Genomic DNA, 24,033 nt, shown 5'->3' with positions numbered 1-24,033 from the left:
TGGTGTGATCACTGACCTAGAGCCAGACATCCTGGAATGTGAAGTCAAGTGGGCCTTACAAAGCATCACTATGAACAAAGCTAGTGGAGGTGATGGAATTCCAGTTGAGCTATTTCAAATCCTGGAAGATGATGCTGTGAAAGTGTTGCATTCAATATGCCAGCAAATTTGGAAAACTCAGCAGTGGCGACAGGACTGGAAAAGGTCAGTTTTCATTCCAATCCCAAAGAAAGGCAATGCCAAAGAATGCTCAAACTACCACACAATTGCACTCATCTTACACACTAGTAAAGGAATGCTCAAAATTCTCCAAGCCAGGCTTTAGCAGTACGTGAACCGTGAACTTCCTAATGTTCAAGCTGGCTTTAGAAAAGGCAGAGGAACCAGAGATCAAATTGCCAACATCTGCTAGATGATAGAAAAATCAAGAGAGTTCCAGAAAAACATCTATTTCTGCTTTATTGACTATGCCAATGCCTTTGACTGTGTGGATCACAATAAACTGTGGAAAATTCTGAAAGAGATGGGAATACCAGACCACCTGGCCTGCCTCTTGAGAAACCTATATGCATGTCAGGAAGCAACAGTTAGAACTGGACATGGAACAACAGACTGGTTCCCAATAGGAAAAGGAGTACATCAAGGCTGTATATTGTCACTCTACTTATTTAACTTGTAAGTTAAATACATCATGCAGAGTACATCATGAGAAACGCTGGGCTAGAAGAAGCACAAGCTGGAATCAAGATTGCCTGGAGAAATATCAATAACCTCAGATATGCAGATGACACGACCCTTATGGCAGAAAGTGAAGAGGAACTAAAAAGCCTCTTGATGAAAGTGAAAGAGGAGAGTGAAAAAGTTGGCTTAAAGCTCAACATTCAGAAAACGAAGATCATGGCATCTGGTCCCATCACTTCATGGGAAATAGATGGGGAAACAGTGTCAGACTTTATTTTGGGGGGCTCCAAAATCACTGCAGATTGATTGCAGCCATGCAATTAAAAGATGCTTACTCCTTGGAAGGAAAGTTATGACCAACCTAGATAGCATATTCAAAAGCAGAGACATTACTTTACCAATAAACGTCCATCTAGTCAAGGCTATGGTTTTTCCAGTGGTCATGTATGGATGTGAGAGTTGGACTGTGAAGAAGGCTGAGCGCCGAAGAATTGATGCTTTTGATCTGTGGTGTTGGAGAAAACTCTTGAGAGTCCCTTGGACTGCAAGGAGATCCAACCAGTCCCTTGTGAAGGAGATCAGCCCTGGGATTTCTTTGGAAGGAATGATGCTAAAGCTGAAAGTCCAGTACTTTGGCCACCTCATGCGAAGAGTTGACTCATTGGAAAAGACTCTGATGCTGGGAGGGATTGGGGGCAGGAGTAGAAGGGGACGACAGAGGATGAGATGGCTGGATGGCATCACCAACTCGATGGACGTGAGTTTGAGTAAACTCCGGGAGTTGGTGATGGACAGGGAGGCCTGACGTGCTGCAATTCATGGGGTTGCAAAGAGTCGAACACGATCGAGCAACTGAACTGAACTGATAGTTATTGTATTGGCCATATTCCCTGTGCTGTACAATATATTCTTATAGCATATTTCTTTTATATATACTAACTTGTGCCTCTTAGTCCCATGCCCATATGTTGCCCCTCCTCACTTTCCTGTGCCCACTGGTAACCATTAGTGTGTTGTCTGTATCTGTGAATCTGTTTCTTTTTTGTTATGTTCACTAGTTAGCTTTATGTTTTAGGTTCCATATATAAGTGATAGCATACAGTATTTGTCTTTCTCTGTCTGATTTATTTCACTTAGTGTAATACTCACCAGGTCATTTTATGTTATTGTAAATGGGAACATCTCATTCTTTTTTTATGGCTTAATTGTATTCTATTGTACAGATATATTACATCTTCTTTATCAATTCATCTGTTGATGGACACTTAGGTTGCTTCCCTATCTTGGCTATTGTAAATAATGCTACTATGAACATTGGGGTGCATGTATCTTTTCAAATGAGTGTTTTCATTTTATTTGGATTTATACCCAGGAGTAGAACTGCTGGATCATATGGTAATTCTATTTTTTAGTGTTTTGAGGAGACTCCATGCTGTTTTCCACAGTGTCTATACCTATTTACATTCTCACCAACAGTACAGGGTTCCTTTCTCTCTACATCCTCACCAATGTTTATTATCATCACCAACATTTGTCTTTTTAATAATAGCCATTCTGACAAGTATCTCATTTTTGTTTTGATTTGCGTTTCTCTGATGATTAACAACATTGGGAATCTTTTCATGTGCCTGTTTGCCATCTGTATATCCTCTTTGGAAAATATCTATTCAGGTCCTCTGCCAAATTTTTAATGGGGTTGTTTATTTTTTATATATTGAGTTGTATGAGCTGTATACATGTTGGGATATTAAATCCTTGTCAGTCATATAATTTCCAAATATTTTCTCCCATTCAGTAGGTTGTCTTTTTGTTTTGTCAGTGGTTTTCTTTGCTGTGCAAAAAGTTTTAAGTTTAATTAGGTCCTGTTTGTTTATTTTTGCTTTTGTTGCCCTTGCCTTAGGAGACAGATCCACAAAATATTGCTACAATTTATGTCAGAGACTGTTCTGCCTATGTTTTCTTCTAGAAATTTTATGGTTTTAGGTCTTACATTTAGGTCTTTAATCAGTTTTGAGTTTATTTTTGTAAATGGTGAGGAAAAATGTTCTAATTTCATTCTTCTACATGTAGCTTTCCAACTTCCCCAGCATCATTTATTGAAGAGACTGTCTTTCTCCATTGTATATTCTTGCTTCCTTTTTCATAGATTATTGGGCCTGAGTGCATGGGCTTATTTCTGGACTGTCCATCCTATTCCATTGATCTTTGTGTCTGTTTTTATGCCATACCATGCAATGGAACCCTGCTCCAGTACTCTTGCCTGGAAAATCCCATGGACAGAGGAGCCTGGTAGGCTGCAGTCCATGAGGTCGTTAAGAGTCAGACACGACTGAGCGACTTCACTTTCACTTTTCACTTTCATGCATTGGATAAGGAAATGGCAACCCACTCCAGTGTTCTTGCCTGGAGAATCCCAGGGACAGAGGAGCCTGGTAGGTGGCCGCCTATGGGGTCGCACAGAGTCAGACACGACTGAAGCGACTTAGCAGTAGCAGTAGCAGCATGCTATTTTGATTATTATAGCTTTGTAGTTTGGTCTGAAGCCAGGGACTGTGATATCTCCAGCTCTGTTCTGTTTTCTCAATATTGTTTTGGCTACTCAGGATCTTTTGTGTTTCCATCCATATTTTTTAATTATTTGTTCAAGTTTTGTGAAAAATTCCATTGGTATTTTGATAGGGATTGGGTTGAATCTGTACAGCATTTTAACAGTATTAATTCTTCCAATCCATGAACACAATATGTCTTTCCATCTGTTTATGTCGTCTTCAGTTTCTTTTTTCAGTGTCTTATAGTTTTCCAAGTACAAGTGTGGGATGTCTATTTATTCAAACCTTCTGCATGTCCTTCAGTGGTGGTATTGTACATTTCCTGTTAAGATAATTCTTAAAGAATACATTTGAATCAGTTCTAATGAGGTGGATGAAACTGGAGCCTATTATACAGAGTGAAGTAAGCCAGAAAGAAAAACACCAATACAGTATACTAACGCATATATATGGAATTTAGAAAGATGGTAACAATAACCCTGTGTACGAGACAGCAAAAGAGACACTGATGTATAGAACAGTCTTATGGACTCTGTGAGAGAGGGAGAGGGTGGGAAGATTTGGGAGAATGGCATTGAAACATGTAAAATATCATGTATGAAACAAGTTGCCAGTCCAGGTTCGATGCACGATACTGGATGCTTGGGGCTAGTGCACTGGGACGACCCAGAGGGATGGTATGGGGAGGGAGGGAGGAGGGAGGAGGGTTCAGGATGGGGAGCACATGTATACCTGTGGTGGATTCATTTTGATATTTGGCAAAACTAATACAATTTTGTAAAGTTTAAAAAAAAAAAGATAATTCTTAAAGGAGAGTTTTTGTTACAATCCTGAGTGATGTCTTATTTTATTGTTACGTGTTAGAGAATGCTATTGAGTTTTGTAACTTGATATTATATCTAACTTGCTAAATTCTCTTTTAGTTTTAATATTTGTCTATTGTTTCTGTTGGTTGTCCTTGCCTGGGGCTTTTGGAAGGATAAGCTTTTGAAATATTTAACAGTTGCTGTGTATTTTGTGTGTGTGTGTATTTGAAATTTACATAAGTGATAAGGTGCAGACCTCTTTCAGTTTCTTTTCTTTTTTGTCACTCAACACATTTTCAAACATATGTATCCCAACATGGTTCCTTTTGCTATTTGCATATGTTTTGTTTGTCCATTTTCTTAGTGGTTAAATCCTAGTTTGTCCGCTATGAGAAATAACGGTGTGAAAAAGCATCCTTATATATGTTTTTTTTTACTTTATTTTTAAAAAAAATTATTTTATATTAGTGTGTAGTTGATTAACAATGTTGTGTTAGTTTCAGTTGCAGAGCAAAGTGATTCAGTTATACATGTACAAGTGTCTGTTCTTTTTCAAATTCTTTTTCCATCTAAGTTATTACAGTATATTGAGCAGAGTTCCCTGTGCTATATAGTAGGCCCTTGTTGGTTATATGTTTTAAATATAGCAGTGTGTACACACTCCTATAATGTGTAATGGAGCTGTGCACCGATTTTGCCAGAGAAGTATCAGAAATGGAGCTGATAGTTGATAGGGAATAAGCATACCGAATTTCATTAATTGCTTCCAGATTATTCTTCAGCATTAGTGTACTACCCACGTGCAGGTGCTGAAACCGAGTTTCTTCCTCTGCACACCATTTATGTTATTTGTTATTATTCAATTTTATGATTTTTTACTACTCTGTTGCCCCTCTTATTTTGTTTGATTGATCTTTTTATAATTACTAATGAGGTTAAATATCTTTTCATAAAATTGTTAGTCAACCAGGTTTTAACTGCTCTCTTTAATTTGCAAGAGTTCCTTTAAAATTCTGATATTAATTGCTACAAATATCTCCTCCCGGCCTGCCACTTTTTCCAGCATATTCACTTTTTCCAGGGTATCTTTTGCTGTATACTGTTTGCCAGGATAATTCCTGGATACTTTGCTCTTTCTGCTGCTACTGTGAATGGCATCTTGTTTTATTATTGTAGTTTAGTTGATTGTTGCTGCTGTAGAGAATAGTATTGATTTTTTGGAAGTTGATTTTGTATCTGGCAACCTTGCCAGACTCTCCTATTATTTCTATTGTTTATTTAGTTCTGTTGCATTTCCTATGCTGATAATCAAGGTATATGCAAATACTGAGTCTTATTTTTTCTCTTCCTGTCTTTTACCTCATTTCTTTTTCTTGTTTTACTCTGCAGGCTGGGACTGCCAGTAGTAGGTAATACCTAGTAAAAGCAGTGATGGTGGACATCTTTAATTGCTTGCTGGTATTAGAGAGGATGTGTCTAAATGTTTTCAATGGAGTTTAAGGTTTACTCCATGTTATAATCTATAATAATTGTCAGGGTAAGGAAGTTCCAGCTCTTCCTAGTTTTCTGAGGCCTTTTATCATAAATGGTTAGGCTGTGCTTTTTTTTGCACCTAAGTACAGAATAATGTAATTTTCTTTTTCAGTCCATTAATGTATGGATACATTAATTTTAAAATTTTATTTCACTATAATGTATTATTTTAAATACACTTTTGGATTTAGAGTACTAGCTATTACTGTCTTATTTTCTTTCCTTATAAGGTCCATATCTGGCTTTGAAATCATGGATAAATGATTCCAGTCTCACGAAATGAGTTGGATAGCCCTTCCCTCTTTCTATTTTTTTAGAACAACTTGTGTAATACAGACTTTAACAATTTCTTAATTGTGTTGGCCTCTTCTTAAAGTCATGTAAGCCTCAGATTTTTCTTGGTAGTTGAAGAAGGCAGTAGCAACGAAAGTAGTCTTTCATTATATAATTTCTGTTTTTTAACGTCTATTTTCAGTTTGTCTTTTACCGCATTTGACAATGTAAATTCTTTCCAAAACGTTCTGTATTGCTGTCACATATTTTTCATTATTAAAAAATTATTTTGGGGCTTCCCTAGCGGTCCAGTGGTTAAGACTCCATGCTGCCAATGCAGGGGTTGAGGATTTGATTCCTGATCGGGGAACTGAGATCCTGCATGCCATGTGGTGTGGCCAAAAGATTAAAAAAAAAAAATAATCTCTGTTGTAACTGTAATTATTTCTTCCTTTTTCATCCTGTGTTTGCTTATACTTTTCTCTTTTTTCCTTTATTAGTCTTGATGAGTTTGCCCATTTTATTTGTGTCTTTAAAAACCAGCTTAAATATTTTCTATTGTTTTATTTGTGTTTTCTATTACTGATTTCTACCCTTATTTTTCTTATTTTTGCTTTGGAAGTACATATACATTCTTCAAGCTTCTTAATTTTAATGCCTACACTTCATTTGTAGTCTGATGAATGTATTTAAATCTATAAAAATTTCTCTAAGTACCAGTTAGCTATGGCCTGTGGGTTTTACATGTACTAGAAATCAGATACAAGTCTTCCATAAAATTTAACTGTAAATTTTAATCATTAGTTATACTAATATTTTTATTTCTGCTTGATATATCAGTTTTTGAGAAGAGTATATCAAAATCTCCCAACTAAAATTGTTGACATCTATTTTTCTCTATTGGTCATTGTATATTTTGAGGATATATCTTTATCTACATATATATATATAATTTCTTATAGATTTAATAGTCCTATCTTGTAGTTTTTTTTCTGTTTATGAAATTTTTGTATTAACATCTATTTAATCTCATATTAAAGTTGAAATCTGATTTACTTTTGGTTCATATTTGCATATAGTATTTTATTCAACCCCGTTTTTTTCAAATTTTATATACTCTTCTGTTTGAAATATTTTCTTCTGGGAAATATATTATTTGATTTTTTTAAGAGATCCATTCTAATTGTCTTTTGATTGATGAATTTAATCTGAGTACACAGCATACTACAACTAATGTTATGTTGGGACTTATTTTGACTTTTGTGTGTCCTGTTTTTTATTTACTTTCCGTTTGTATTGTTTCTATTTTCTCCTTTCCTGAATGCCATTGGATAGGTTGAATTTTCTGCTGCTGATGTGAATATTGTGCATCCTATATTTATTCTTATGTGTTTGCCTCTAACTTATCAACTTATGCTAATTGCCAGTCCTCTCCATCTTTCCCCTGAATGTGACAATTTCCTTAGTCCTCTTTTACTACCTTTTGGTTTTCTCCCTCTACCTCTCATCATATATTTCATCTAGAATTTTAATTCTGGAGTTCCATGAATACCCCTTTTGACTTACTAGAGCTTTTCTTATTTAGACTATAATTAACTTTATTAATTTATTTATCCATATTTATATCCCATACCTAGGGTTGCCAGATAAGATGCAGGATACCCAGTTAAATTTGAATGCTGCATATGAGATATTTATACTAAAAAATATTTATTGCTTATCTGAAATTCATATTTAGCCAGATGTGGTGTTGTTGTTTCTGTGTTTTTTCTTATATTTGACAACTCTATTAATATTTTATAGAATTCTCCAGTATCTATTTCTCTATTTCTGAGTATGTTCTCCAGGAGTTATTTCAGTGAGGGTTTGTGGTAAAGTATGCAGATTTTTGTATGATTGATCATCACATTTTTTTTTTAAGATTTTTTAAAAAAAATGTGGACCATTTAAAAAATCTTTTTTGAATTTGTTACAATACTGCTTCTGTTTTATGTTTTGGTTTTTTGACTATGAGGCATGTGGGATCTTAGCACCCCAGTGAGGTATTGAACCCACACCCCTGGTTGAAAGGTAAAGTCTTAACCACTAGACCACTGGGGAAGTCCCCACCCTCACATTTAAATGACAGTTTTGTTAGGTATATTATTCTGGGTTCAAGTTCTTTGATGTCAGCACTTTGAAAATAATGGCCTCTTATCTTCTTGCATTTCATGTTGTTGTTGAGAAGGCTACTGGCAGTTTGATTCTTGTTTCTTTCTAGATAATTTGTTTATTCTCTCTAGCTACTTAAAATTTTTTTCTTTTTGTCTTTGGTATTCTTTATTTTCATTGTAATGTGAAAAGTTTTTTTTTTTTTTTTCATATTTACGTTGCTTTCAATTTGCATGTCCTTTCCATCTGAGATCTTATCTTTCTCTAATTCTATGAAATCCTCAGTCATTATTTCTTCAAGTATTTCTTCCTTTGTTTATTTTTGTCCTTATTTATGGGCGTTCACTTGTTGTATAGGTTGATATTTTTTCCTCTTACTTTTTAATCTCTGAACTTTTCTTTCATATTTGCCAATTCCTTCATGATACCTTCTGGGCAAGCTCCTCAACGTGGTCACTGAATATGCAAATTCTTTCTTCAGCTGTAACCATTGTGCTATCCCATCTGTTCACTGAGTTCTTTGTTCCAATTACTGTGTGTTTCTTACCCAGGATTTTCAGGTGATTTTCATTTGGGACATCTAGTTCCTGCTTTTTGTTTCCAGTATCTTCCACATGTCTTTGAAGAAGTTTAATATACCTGTTTCAAGTCATTTTATTTTCCCATCATTTTGTTGTACCTGGTAGAGATTGGTCAGTCTGTCTTTTTCTTATAGCAGTCATGCTCCTTAGATGCCTTCGTATTTGTCCTTATGAATCCCTGGGAGTATTATTTACCTACACTGATGAAACGGGGAGATAGTAACTGAGGAGAGTGGTTCTGTCCCTTCTCCTAATGTGTTTGGACAGGGGGAGATGAAGTGGGTGAGTCACAGAGCGAGGGATGTCTGGAGTTACAGTCTCCATCAGTACCCTGGCACTGCTGGTTTGTGCCAACCTGACCATATAAACTGCAACCATCTGGCCGCTTGGCCGTGAAGGTTAGGAGGGGAGGAGAGAAAGCAGAGACAGCCAGTATTTCTTCACCCACTTCTACTACTACTCCACACACCAGTGGGACTTGAAAGCCATCTCAGTAGTACCTGGTTCCTGTTTTTCTGGGCTTCCCTGGTGGCTCAGAGAGTAAAGAATCCACCTGAAAAGCAAGAGACCCAGGTTCTATTCCTGGATCAGGAAGATTCCCAGAAGAAGGAAATGGGAACCCACTCCAGTATTCTTGTCTGGAAAATTCAATGGACAGAGGAGCCTGGTGGGCTATAGTCCATTGTTGCAAAGAGTCGGACATGACCCAGGAACTAACACTTTCACTTTCACTTTCCTGTCTTTCTGCCTTATAGGAGTCAAGGAAAAGACATGTTATTTCCAGAGAAACGTGGGAGAGAGAAAAGGACAGTCCAAAACCTCCCCCCATCCTGTCTCCCATTCATGTTGTTTCACTCTTATGCTCTGAGCTGCCATTTTTCATCCCCCTTCTCCCAACACACACTTCATAATGTAACTGCCTTTTGTTGCCCTGGAGTGGTGTGGTCATCTCAGAGTTTATATATCAGTTTGGAAGTCTTACCACCTGCTGTTTGACTTCTGGGGTGTCTCCAGGGGTGGGTTCCAGAGCATGAGCCTGCATCTGTGTTGGCTTGCCTTTTTAGAAGGATGCTGTATCTTCTACTTCCTCAATAATTCCCTCACCCCCACCCACTTTTTGCCTCTGTTCTCTTTTCCTAGAACTCTTATTAGATACTGGAATTTATACATATTTCTTAATTATTCTTTTTTAATTCACATTAGCTTCAAGTGTACAATGTAATGAATTGATATTTGAACACAGCGTGAAATGATCACCACAGTAAGTCTAGTTAACTAACATCCATCACCATACATATTTACAAAAAAAGTCTTTTTCTTGTCAGAGTTTTTTAGACTGTTCTTTTAGCAACTTTCAAGTGTACAAAACAATAATATTAAATATAAGAATTGACTATAATGATTCTTTTTATACTTTCTTGTCATTTATACTTTGGTCCTAAGTTGTGAAATCAGAACATCCTTTTAGCATACAAATTTACTCCTCAGCTTTGTCCGTTTTGGACTTAGACTTAGTGTGTTTAATTGTTTTAAAACTTTGATGATCATATTTTTCATTTCCAAAATCTTTGTCTTTTGTAATGGTCACTTTTGTTGCTTATGTTTCAATACTTTACTTTCAGTTATTTCAATGAATAATTATTAATTATTTCAATTATCCTCTCTTATCCCTCTGAGGACATTTATATACTTCTATAGCTGCTTTCAGATTGCTTGTTAACTGTCTTTCTTCAGATATCATACCATTTGTTGACTTTGGTGTCTTTCTTTCATATATTGGTGATTCTTCTATGTGTACTTTTCTTTGATTTTGAGATTTCCTGTCTTCTGACTTGTAGATGCTGTTTGTTCTGCTTCTGGTAATTTCTTTTCAGAAGGAGGGATAAATGTGAGTACGGAGAAGAGAGGTGTGTAAAAAAGGTATGCATCTCTTGATGAAGGTGAAAGAGGAGGGTGAAAAAGCTGGCTTAAAACTCAACATTCAAAAAATGAACATGATGGTATCTGGTCCCATCACTTCATGGCAACTAGATGGTAGAAACAATGAAAACAGTGACAGACTTTATTTTCTTGGGCTTCAAAATCACTGTGGACAGTGACTGCAGCCATGAAATTAAAAGACACTTGCTCCTTGGAAGAAAAACAGTGACAAACCTAGACAGCATATTAAAAAGCAGAGACATTACTTTGCCTTTTACAAAGGTCCATATAGTCAAAACGATGGTTTTTCCAGTAGTCATGTACAGATGTGGGAGCTGGACAATAAAAAAGGCTGAACACCAAGGAACTGATGCCTTTGAACTGTGGTGCTAGAGAAGGCTCGAGAGTCCCTTGAACTGCAAGGAGATCAAACCAGTCAATATTAAAGGAAATCAATCCTGAATATTCATTGGAAGGACTGATGCTGAAGCTGAAACTCCAATATTTTGGCCACCTGATGTGAAGAGCTGACTCATTGGAAAAGACCCTGATGCTGGGAAAGATTGAAAGCAGGAGGAGAAGGGGATGACAGAGGATGAGATGGTAGGATGGCATCAGCAACTCAATGGACATGAGTTTGGGCAAGTTCTGGAAGATGGTGAAGGACAGGGAAGTCTGACCTGTTGCAGTTCATGGGGTTGCAAAGAGTCAGACATGACTGAACGACTGAACAACAACAGACAGGAATATCGAGACTCATCTTGAGCTTGGAGCAACCCTGGAATTGTGCCATAGTTTCACAGTGGTCCCCCATTGAATGTCTTTGACTGGTTTTCTTTCCACTGGTCTAATCCCATCTGTGTTCTGTCTTTTAAAAATTTATCTTCATTTCTGGTCATCACTGGCACCACTTCTAGTGATGTGTGTGTGTGTGCATGTGTGCACATGTGTGTGTTGATCATTTTAAGGATTTATGGAAGGACAGGCAGACACATGTGCTCAATGTGCCATCTTGATGCAATCTCCATTATTATTTTATCATTAAAATTAATTTATTGTTTAAATATGTTTTTATTAAATATCCAGCAGATAGAAACTACACAGAATAGTAACTCAGTAACCACTGAGTATAAAACAACTGTGAATTGATGTACAAAACCTGTGAATTGATGTACAAAACCTGTGAACCAAGAAAGATCACTTTTTATGGGTTCAGGCTCCTTCTCCCTCCCCTGAGAGAAACAGGACCCCAGGGCTCTGCAGCCCCAGAAGTTTATGGTGATAAGGCCTCTTTTCTGCAGACCCCATGGCAGCTGCCCAGACACCCCTGGGAAAGGACCCGCCACATCAGTTCAAAGGCAGCAGCTCTGCTCACTTGTATCAGATGCTTCCATCTCCCCCAGCAAGCCTTACCACAGGGACCTCCTCTGTGTTTGGCAAGGACACAGGACTTAGAACTCAAAGTCTAGACAGCCCTATGGCCACCCCATTGTCTGTCACAACAGCTTTGTGCACCAGTGGACTGAAAGCCTTCCTTCTTCTACCTACAGAACTCTGATCACCAGGTCTCAGAATCTCTCCTCATGTCCCTTCCCCTCCTGCCCTGCTCCTTCCTCGTTTCCTCCCTTCCTCCTCCTTCCCTCTTCTTTCTCCCCTTCTGCTATACTTCTTTCCCCTCCTCCTCTTTATCCCATGTCCACCTCCATAAATGTAGACCTTTAAAAACAAAGCTCATTTGATGTTGATTCCAGGCAACATCTCTCTCTCTGTTTTTCCTATCACACAACTCTAAATTCCCCATGGGAGAAGAAACCCAGCATTCAGAAGCTTAAGGTTTGCTACCTGCCTGTGAGAAGCATGCTAGAATTCTTTTAATGGCGTCACCACAGCCAAGGTAGCATGCCCTTAATTCTCTATTACTCTCCTGGGGCACTGCTATTACTATTGCTGTCTTGGAGATGTGCTTCAGGCTGCCCCACCCAACCTTCCCCATGGGCACAAGGCTGTTTCTAGAGACGTAGGGTAGCCCCTTGGTCTGTTGTTGTCTGTCGCCTGTATGGTCACTCAAGGATGGGGTTTGCCCCTTCAGCTCTCCTGAGGTTCTCAGGGCTCCATTCTGGCTCAAGAGAATAACAGGTAGGGGCCTTTCCTTCCAGGACAGCCCATAGAGAAGGGCCTGTGCTCTTCTCAGACACTACATCCTGAGAGGGGAGCTGGGGAAGTCTTTAACCCTTTTTACGGGGGAAGAAATAAGATAGTTCTGACTTCTCTGCTGAGTCGGGGCACTGCTGGAATCTGGAGAGGTGAGAGGAGCCAGGGTCAAAACTCCCCACTTCAGCCCTCTTCCTTCCACCCCAGACAGGTGCCCTGCCCAGAAATGGCCAGAGATGACAATTGCTAGGGCTGCAGTAGCCCTTCAGAGACCAGAGGTGCTGACCTCTGGGTCAGCAGTGGACCCTTGACTGTTCATCTTTTATATATATATATTTGGCTGAATTGGGTCTTAGCAGCAGCACTCTGAATTGTTGATCTTCATTGAGGCACACAGGATCTTTAGTTGTGGCATGGGGGATATAGTTCCCTGACCAGGGACTGAGCCCGGGCCCCCTGTGTTGGGAGTGCGGAGTCCTAGCCCCTGGACCACCAGGAAAGTTCCTTGACCATCCATCTTGACCAGCAGTCCTCTACTTGTCTGGGGTCTGGGGGTTTTCTCTGTGACTGCCCTTGCTGGGAAGTAAGCCTTGGGGCTCCTTCTGATCCCAGGTTCTTAAACCCATTTCAGGCCAGACCCACCCCACTTCGCAGGCACACAGGGACTCAGGGAACTGAAAAAAGCCATGGCTCTGGTTGCTGTGTTTGTGCCCCCCTAGCCTGTTGCCAGCTTTGCTCTGGTCCCCGGCAGGCACAACAGGTGTCTGGAGGCTGAAGGAGTCTAGCTATCAGGAAATACTTGCTGAGCCCAGCTGAGCACGGAGCCCTGGGCCATGGAAAACAGAACAGAAGCTCAGAACCTGGCTCCTGGGGCCAGAGTGGGTGCCAGAGGTACCCTCTCACCAGTGTGGCCCCTCCACAACCCTGGCCTCCCTCCACCCTGCTGCTGCCCCAGGCCTTCTCCTGGGGATGGCCTGGGCAGGGTCCATGGGAACGTGAGGCTCTCCTGGCTCTTGTTTGCCTCAGCTAATCTCAAGAATGCACTTGTTTTCCCTTTTGGTTTGGGAAGTCCTCGGCTCTCCCTTTAATGTCGATAGAGCTGGGGACAGAGGCCATGGGAGCCAGAGGGCAATGATCTCTGGCTTGTTCTCTTGCTGGCTATGTTTCTCTCTTTCCAATTGTTTGTTACTTCCTGCCTCCATTTCAGCTTCTCCTCACAGTTCCCAGAAACTGTGGAAATAAATGTCCTGAATTTTGGACATTTCAACCACCTTTCCTTCCTGTGAATCTCCTCACAGTGGCCAGTACCTTGCAGGTGTGATTATCTCTGTTTTATAGATGAATCTGGAGCTTAGAGAGGCTAAGTTATTGCTCATGGTCGCACAGCAAGTGAGAGGAGAACTGGAGTAGAGCCCAGGGCCCCCCTACCTCTGCTCCAAGCTTCAGTTCCAGGGCAGAGATCTCACTGGACATCCACTGTCGGTTATTTGCTGTTTCCTTTACTGAACTGTTAGTTCCCTGGTCTTCATCTTTGTATTCCCAGGCTTGGTCCAGTGTCTGGAAACATAGGAGGCACTCAGTGGATGTTTGTTCAAACAAAGAAGAGAGGTTATGAAGCCAGGAGCTCTACTGGGTGCTGGCAATGCCAAAGAATGCTCCAACTACCGCACAATTGCACTCACCTCACACGCTAGTAAAGTAATGCTCAAAATTCTCCAAGCCAGGCTTCAGCAATACGTGAACCGTGAACTTCCTGATGTTCAAGCTGGTTTTAGAAAAGGCAGAGGAACCAGAGATCAAATTGCCAACATCCACTGGATCATGGAAAAAGCAAGAGAGTTCCAGAAAAGCATCTATTTCTGCTTTATTGACTATGCCAAAGCCTTTGACTGTGTGGATCACAATAAACTGTAGAAAATTGTGAAAGATATGGGAATACCAGACCACCTGATCTGCCTCTTGAGATATTTGTATGCAGGTCAGGAAGCAACCACCCCACTCCAGTACTCTTGCCTGGAAAATCCCATGGATGGAGGAGCCTGGTAGGCTGCAGTCCATGGGTTTGCTAAGAGTTGGACACAACTGAGCAACTTCACTTTTACTTTTCACTTTCCTGCATTGGAGAAGGAAATGGCAACCCACTCCAGTGTTCTTGCCTGGAGAATCCCAGGGATGGGGGAGCCTGGTGGGCTGCCGTCTATGGGGTCGCACAGAGTCGGACACGACTGAAGTGACTTAGCAGCAGTAGCAGCAGGAAGCAACAGTTAGAACTGGACATGGAACAACAGACTGGTTCCAAATAGGAAAAGGAGTTCGTCAAGGCTGTATATTGTCACCCTGTTTATTTAACTTATATTTAGAGTACATCATGAGAAATGCTGGACTGGAAGAAACACAAGTTGGAATCAAGATTGCAGGGAGAAATATCAATAACCTCAGATATGCAGATGACACCACCCTTATGGCAGAAAGTGAAGAGAAACTAAAAAGCCTCTTGATGAAAGTGAAAGTGGAGAGTGAAAAAGTTGGCTTAAAGCTCAACATTCAGAAAACGAAGATCATGGCATCTGGTCCCATCACTTCATGGGAAATAGATGGAGAAACAGTGGAAACAGTGTCAGACTTTATTTTTCTGGGCTCCAAAATCACTGCAGATGGTGACTGCAGCCATGAAATTAAAAGATGCTTACTCCTTGGAAGGAAAGTTATGACCAACCTAGATAGCATATTCAAAAGCAGAGATATTACTTTGCCAACAAAGGTTCATCTAGTCAAGGCTATGGTTTTTCCTGTGGTCATGTATGGATGTGAGAGTTGGACTGTGAAGAAGGCTGAGCACCGAAGAATTGATGGTTTTGAACTGTGGTGTTGGAGAAGACTCTTGAGAGTCCCTTGGATTGCAAGGATATCCAACCAGTCCCTTGTGAAGGAGATCAGCCCTGGGATTTCTTTGGAAGGAACGATGCTAAAGCGGAAACTCCAGTACTTTGGCCACCTCATGAGAAGAGTTGACTCATTGGAAAAGACTCTGATGCTGGGAGGGATTGGGGGCAGGAGGAGAAGGGGACAACAGAGAATGAGATGGCTGGATGGCATCACTGACTTGATGGAAGTTAGTCTCTCAGTGAACTCTGGGAGTTGGTGATGGACAGGGAGGCCTGGTGTGCTGTGATTCATGGGGTCGCAAAGAGTCGGACACGACTGAGCTACTGATCTGATCTGATATATATAATCCTTGATCATCTAAACACTTGGAGAATCAGCCGTTGTCCTCATTTCATAGATGGGATCATTAAGACTCAGAGAAGTTAAGTAATTTGCCAAGGGTCACAGAACTTGCAAGTGGCTGAGATGAGATTCAGTCCATATAGTCTAACTCCAGAAGCTACACCATCTGCAGGCACAAAGGGGATAAACGGTCTGGGGAGGAAGGAGAGTGGGCCGAAGGGCTGTGGGAGCCCCTTTGCTACTGGGTTTGGAGTGATCTCTGACCAAGGCGGGCTGTAGTGGATGACTGAGTTCCCTAGGCAGGAAGCAGTTCTCAGCTCTGCTCTGCATGCCTTTCAATCACAAGCTCCCAAATACATGTTTGTTGAATGACTGAATGACCAGTCCTGCCAATGGCTGTGCAGTTTTTTCACCCCCAGAACTGGCCTTTCTGGCTGCTCTTTCATCAGCTTTGGGGGTCTTTCTTTGCCCAGTCTTGAGTTGTAGGATTCCTAGAAGTGCTTCCTGAACTCTCTTCCCATTGCTCCACCTTTTGTAGGATCACGTTCCTAGTCCTGGCTTCTGTTACCCTTGATGCGCGGGTAGCTCTCAAACCTGTATTTTAGCTCTTTCCTCTGAGCACCAAACCTTCATAGGTTTCCACCTGAGTGTCCAGCAGATATCTTACCTCCACACTTCAAAAGCATTTGCATCAATTCCTCCTCACCTTAGACCCAGGGACTGGTGCTATCACTCACTCAGCTGCCCGACCCACAAACTCAGGCTCGTCCTTGACAGTCTCCTCCACCTCAGGTACCAACATCTGATTTCTTCTTGGCTAGACTGCTCAGTAACTTCCCAAATGATTCCATAAGCTCCAGTCTCCTCTCCCACCCCCACTCCACCCACTCTCCATACAGCAGTAGGAAAAATCCTGCAAGTCGTGTGTCTGACTATAGCACCTGCCTGCCTAAAACTCTGGACTCAAGCAGAAAGCTCACATCATCAACATTACACCCAAGACTCCCACAATCTAGCTCCCACCACCACCTTCTTTATCTCATCATTCTCTCTCCCTGCACCCTGCTGGACCTCCAGCCACCAAGCAGTGGTCATGAGGCCTCTGGACATGCCAACCTCCAGGTTGGGATTTTCCTTCTTTACCTCTGCAACTGCCCAATTGTTGTTAAGCCTTCAGGACCCAGCCTGGACATTATCCCCCTTCCCAGAGGTCCTCCCTGATCCTGAAGGCTGAGCAAGGAGCTCCTTCTCTGGGCTCCCCAGTGCTCTCCTGCCCCAGCCTTCCTCTTTGCTTATGGCCTCTTATGCCTGGGCTGAGGGCTGTGTCTGGGTGGGGACAACATCTGATGTGTTGGTGACCCCAGTGCTTAGCTCAGGGCCTGGCACAAGAAGACTCCATGGATATCCATTGATCAGGCCAGAAACCTGAGTTATTGGGAGGAAAATATGGCCTCTTCCCTTAAATCTTGGCTTTAACCAGCTGGCTTATGATCTCACCACCTCTCACTGCTATATTCAGTTGTCTTCATTTGCCTTGTTCTGGGACAGGAACCTCCTCCTTGGGTACATCCCACTCTGCCCCAGTTGATGGTGATCACCTCTTCCCTGATTACAGGGCTATACTAGCACCCTGAGGTCCCCCAGGGTCCCATTTCAAGAAGGAGAACTCTCCATGAACAGTTCTTGCCTCAACTGCACCTAAGGCCTCAGATTCATTTCTTAGGACATGAGAAATTTTACTGAGAAGATAAATATTAGATGTGAAACCCCTTGGTGAGAAAGAACATTTAGGTTAGCTTCTCACTAAGGTCTAAATGGCCAGCAGAGCATGTTTACCTGGAGACAGATGCGGACAAGTTGAAACAGGAGTGTACGTCCTCTGACTGCATACAAGGGGATAAGAACCACGGGAAAGTCTGCCTGGCCTACGCCCTACCGTGGAGCACTCAATTATCACCTGTATCAGTTACCTGTGTGTCCGTGTGTGTCCATCCTCCAGTACAACAAGAGAAGCTGAGTAGTTTTCTTGTTGGTCCCCTAACCTCAGTAAGGACCTGGACACATAATGAGCGCCCAGTAAATGCCCATAGCTATCTTGTTGGCTCAGAGGTTGGCTGATCAGCCACCTCCTACAGGGGACTGGGAAGTGTTTGAAGCAGGAGGGGAGGATCCTTCCTGGTTTCTCTTGAGGCTCCAATAAGCTCTGTTCCCATAACCACCCCCTACTTCTGGCAATCACACAGATAGTCTCCTAGCTAAGCTCCCTAGGCAGGGAGGAGTTGAGGGGAGTGGAAGCTTGGAAGTGCCTCCAGGGTCCTGACCCCTTTATAGGGTCAGAGCCTCTCCAGGGAACTGTGAATTTGCTAGAAATGACCTGAGGCATCGTCTTCTTGGCCTCCAACAGCCTTGGTGCCTCACATTCATTCAACACACATTTCTGTATCTGCCAAACACCAGTCTGGGTGCTGGAATGCGTTAGTAAACAGACAAACATCTCTGCTACACTGAGCTTGTATGCTAGCAGTTTCTGATAGGGTGGGGGAGGTAGCAATAAACAACAAAAGAGGTCAAAATGGTAATTATTTGATAGTCATAAGCACTAAGAAGAAAAAATAAAGCAGGGAAAGGAGATGTGAAATATCCTGTCGGGGGAGGAGTAGAAATTTTAGAGAGAGTGGCCAGGGAGTGCCTCGGTGAGGAGGTAATTTTTAGAATGCATTTGGTTTGTTGAGGTAAAATTTACCTAAAATAAAATTTTAACTATTTTAAGTGTGCAGTTCAGTGGCATCCAGTACATTTACATGGTACCACCATTGCAAAGAGTCGGACACGACTGAGCAACTGATCTGATCTGATCTGATCTGACCATCCATCTCCAGAACTTTTTTGTCACCTTATGCTGAAACTCTGTACCCATTAAATGGTAACTCTTATTCCATGGTGTGGATACACCACATTTTTTTTTTTATCTAGTCATCTAACAATGGACATTTGGATTGCTTCCACCTCTGGCTACTGAGAATACTGCTGCTATGAACATGAGAGTACAAATAACTCTCTGAGTCCCTGATCTTAATTCTTTTGTGTATATAGCTGGAAGCAGAATTGCTTGGTCATATGGTCGTATGGACTTCTCTGGTGGCTCAGACGGTAAAGCGTCTGTCCACAATGTGGGAGACCTGGGTTCAATCCCTGGGTCGGGAAGTTTCCCTGGAGAAGGAAATTGCAACCCACTTCAGTACCCTTGCCTAGAAAATCCCATGGACGGAGGAGCCTGGTGTCCATGGGGTCGCAAAGAGTCAGACATGACTGTTCACTTTCACTTTTCTTTCTTTTCATGGTTGTATGGGGCTTCCCAGGTGGCTCAGTGGTAAAGAGTCTGCCTGCTAATGCAGGAGCCACAGGAGACAGTTAGATCTTTGAGTCAGGAAGATCCCCTAGAGGAGAAAACAACAACCCATTCCAATATTCTTGCCTGAAAAATCCCATAGACAGAAGAGCCTGGCGGGCTACAGTCCATGTGGTCACAAAGAGTTGAACTGAATGACTATCACTTACTTACATATACAATATATAGGTATATCTATATTAGAAGTTTATAAATTTTATAAAATATGTGTGTATTTATATGAGAGGCATCCTGATGGGTATGAAGTAGGTTTTGTGGCTTTGGTTTGCATTTCCTTAATGATTAATGATATTGAACATCTTTTGTGTGCTCATTGGCCAGTCACATATTTTCTTTGGAGAAATGTCTAGTCAAGCTGTTTGCTCATTTTGAGTTGTTTGCTTTTTTTATTGCAGAGTTTTAGGAATTCTTTATATATTCTGGGTATTAATCCCGTATTAGATATGTACTTGCAAATAGTTTCTCCCATTCTATGGACTATCTTTTCACTCAACTGATAGTGTCCTTTGATGCACGAAAGTGTTAAATTTTGATAAAGTCCAGTTAATCTAGTTTTTCTTTTGTTGCTTGTGCTTTTGGTGTCATATCCAAGAGATCATTGCCAAATTCAACATCATGAAGCTTTTCTCTCATTTTCTTCTGTTTTATGGTTTCAGCTCTTAGGCTTAGGTCTTTGATCCATTTTGGGTTACTTTTAATATATGATGTAAGGTCACAGTCCAACTTCATTCTCTTGCAGGTGGATGTCCAGTTGTCTTAGCGTCATTGGTTGAAAAGACTGCCCTTTCCTCACTGAATGGTCTTGGGATGCTTGTTGAAAATTGTGTTACCATATATATCAGATAAGAGGGTAAATTCTGAGTAAAGACCTAGAAGAAGTGAGGAGCTAGCCCTGTGGATGTTGGGGGAAGAACATCTGTCAGCAGGAACAGCTGATGCAAAGGGGAGATATCAGGAGGAGCAGGTTTGGCTGGAGGGGAGTGGATGAGGGCAGAAGGGTACAAGATAAGGTCAGAGAGGTGAGGGAAGCAGAGAGCAAATCATAGAGGGTCTGTGGATCATAAAGAGGACTCTGCATTTTCCTGAGCAAAACTGGAAGCTATTCAGTTCAGTCAGTTCAGTCACTCAGTCGTGTCCAACTCTTTGCAACCCCTTGAATCACAGCACACCAGGCCTCCCTGTCCATCATCAACTCCCGGAGTTCACTCAAACTCATGTCCTTTGAGTTGGTGATGCCATCCAGCCATCTCATCCTCTGTCGTCCCCTTCTTCTCCTGCCCCCAATCCCTCCCAGCATCAGAGTCTTTTCCAGTAAGTCAACTCTTCGCATGAGGTGGCCAAAGTACTGGAGTTTCAGCCTCAGCGTCTGTCCTTCCAACGAACATACAGGACTTATCTCCTTTAGGATGGACTGGTTGGATCTCCTTACAGTCCAAGGGACTCTCAATAGTCTTCTCCAACACCACAGTTCAAAAGCATCAAATCTTCAGCTCTTAGCTTTCTTCACAGTCCAACTCTCACATCCATACATGACCACTGGAAAAACCATAGCCTTGACTAGACGGACCTTTGTTGGCAAAGTAATGTCTCTGCTTTTTAATATGCTATCTAGGTATTAGAGGGCAACTTATGTTTCCACTCTGGTTTTCATGTTCAGAATAGATCAAGGGGCTGAGGGCAAAAGCAAAGGAAACAGTGAGGAGACAACTCAGGCAAGAGGAGATGGTGGCCTGAGCCAGGGGGTGACAAGTGGTGAAAATCTGGATGATAGGATCTGATCATAGACTGAATGTGGTGATTGGGGGGAGGGGAGAGAAAGAAAGAGAGGGACAGAGGGAGAATAAAAAGGAGAGGGAAGAGGAGACAGAGGGGGAAGGAGAATTAGAGAAGAAGAAAGGGGGAGAGTAAGTTAAGGATGCCAAATTTTTCAATTTTTGCAATTGGAAATGTAGAGTTCACATTAACAAAAGAGGCAGAAAGACTGCATCAGGCAACAGTCTGAAGGAAAGATCAAGACATGCTCAATTTGAGCCACCTAACTGGATGTGTCAGGTGGGAAGTCGGAGATGAGTCTGGAGTTGAGGAGAGAGGTCTTAGCTGGAGTCATGGAGGCTCTTAGATGGCTATGCAACCACAGTCCAGACCCTTTCCCTTCCTGGTCCTCCAGCGTCCCATGAGCAAAATAGAGGGGCTGGACTAGATGGTATCTAAACAATGCCTTTCAGTTCTGGTGTTTTCTGATTCTAATTGGAGAGAAATGGAGCCAATCTTCCCAAGGATCAAACCCAAGTCTCTTATGTCTCATTCATTGGCAGGTGGGTTCTTTACCACTAGCATTACCTGGGAAGCCCATAGGATTCATAATTTCCACTAAATTAAAAATTATGACCTCCTGATGTTGGGATTGAGAGGACTGTTGGAAATCAGTATTGTGAGGATGAGATGATGTGATCTGTGTTACCCTCAGGAACAACATCCCTCAACCGTGACCAAAGGAGGTTCCATGAGGCAGCTTCTCATAGTGCCCTTTAGTGGAGGTCAAAGCTCAGCTTAGGAAAAGCAACTTCGGGGAGGGATAAACAGGGTAGTGAGAGTCAGACCTTTGGGAAGAGGCTGCCTTTGCTACAAGGAGGTCATCTCGCAAACTCAGGCATACAGAGGGGCCCCACCAGGGACACGGGAGACCCATGACCTGCTGCAGTAGCAGGGCAGGGGAGGCCCTTTATTGCTTTCACAACTTTACAAAGCCCACAAAGTCCAGACCATCCTCCCTCTCAGGACTGGGCTGACATCATTCCCTGGGGACAGATATTACTGCGGAAACCCTTGTTCCTGTCCCTCCATTCAGTGCAGGGGCTGGGGAGCCCCAGGACTCTATCCCCAGCCTGGCCCACTGGTGTACAGCCTCAGGGATGTCAGTGTCACCGCTGCCTCTCAGGCACATCTTCTCCGGGAGAACTGCAGCCCTGGGAGCACTTCCCCAGAAAGCTCTTGGCTGGGAGATAGAACTTTCTCTTTCTGAAACGTGGAGAGACAAAGAACTGGATACACCCTTGTCCAGAGTCCTGCTCCTTAAGTAGATATGCAAGGAAGGGAGGAAGGAAGGAAAAGCCCTTTGGAAGAGATTGCATATTTTGTCATGCTCTCTGGATCCTTCTCTGTGAGTGTGGGCTTCTGACCTCCCAGCTCAGAAAGGGTGCACTGTCTCTGGGAAGGTTGGCCAGTAGCTTGGGAGGTGGGGCTGTCCTCTCATCTGGGAACAAGGCAACTACACCTCTGGGGCTCTGTGTGGTTTGGGGGGAGGATAGGAGAAGGAGGAGTCAGCAGATTTGACTTTGACTCTCACTCCAGCTGAGGAGTTACGGATGGGAGATGCCACTTTGTTTTCTCTTCTATGAAACAAGGGTAGCACTACCTACTTAATTATGGGTGCTGTTGTGGGGATTACAGGAGGCGCAGCTCCTGCCTGACACAGCAGAAGGTCAGTACAAGATCATTCTTCTTAGGCAGAAACTTCTGGCTCAGCCATTATAGATTGTGTGAACTAGGGATGGTACTTTACCTCTCTGAACCTGTTTCCTAATAGGAATAATAACACATACAGTGCAGGACTGTTGGGAAGACTGAAAGGTGTAGTGTACATGGTCTCTACCATCGTGCCTGGCACATAGTAGGTGCTCAGTAAAAGGTGGTTATAGCTATTCCTATCATCAGGAACTAAACTGTGTTGCATGGCCCATGGCCAGAGGAGCCTGGTAGGCTGTAGTCCATGGGGTCGCTGAGGGTCAGACACGACTGAACAATTTCACTTTCACTCTTCACTTTCATGCATTGGAGAAGGAAATGGCAACCCACTCCAGTGTTCTTGCCTGGAGAATCCCAGGGACGGGGGAGCCTGGTGCGCTGCCATCTATGGGGTCACACAGAGTCAGACACAACTGATGCGACTTAGCAGCAGCAGCAGCAGCATGGGGTAGATGTCCAGAAAAGAGATAGATAACAGAGGGCCAAGGTCATCGCGCTGCACTTCTGGAGAAGGTGGCTGGGAGCTCAGCCAGGTCAGGCTGGGGTTATGTGGGTCTCAAGGAAGGAGCAACCACCCCTGGGGCAGAGCCCAAGAGGAGCCAAGGTGGAAGGCATATAAAGGGTTGAGGGGCTGGTCTGAAAAGGAAGGAAGCACTGGTGAGAAAAGAAAGAACAAAAGCCTAGTCAGCTGTGCAAGCTTAGTAAGGCCAGCAAAGGAGAAAAAGGGGCCACTAGGGTTAGGCAATCCCAGGGACAGGGGAGCCTGGTGGGCTGCCATCTATGGGGTCGCATAGAGTCAGACACGACTGAAGCGACTTAGCAGCAGTAGCAGCAGCAGGGTTAGGCATGGAGAAGGAAATGGCAACCCACTCCAGGGTTCTTGCCTGAAGAATCCCAGGGACGGAAGAGCCTGGTGGGCTACTGTCTATAGGGTCGCACCGATTCGGCACGACTGAAGCGACTTAGCAGCAGCAGGGTTAGGCAAGAATTAACTCCATACTACACTTCCGTGATGACTCAGTGGTAAAGAATACACCTGCCAATGCAGAAGGTGAAGGTTTGAGCCCTGGGTGGGGAAGATCCCCTGGAGAAGGAAAATGGCAACCCAGTCCAGCATTCTTACCTGGGAAATCCCATGGATAGAGGAGCCTGACATCTACAGTCCACTAGGTTCCCAAAGAGTTGGACATGACTTAGCGACTGAACACCACCACCAAAACCCATTC

The sequence above is a fragment of the Bubalus kerabau genome, chromosome 2 (assembly GCF_029407905.1).
Source record: "Bubalus kerabau isolate K-KA32 ecotype Philippines breed swamp buffalo chromosome 2, PCC_UOA_SB_1v2, whole genome shotgun sequence".
NCBI lineage: Eukaryota > Metazoa > Chordata > Mammalia > Artiodactyla > Bovidae > Bubalus > Bubalus kerabau.
This window is presented reverse-complemented; position numbering follows the sequence as displayed.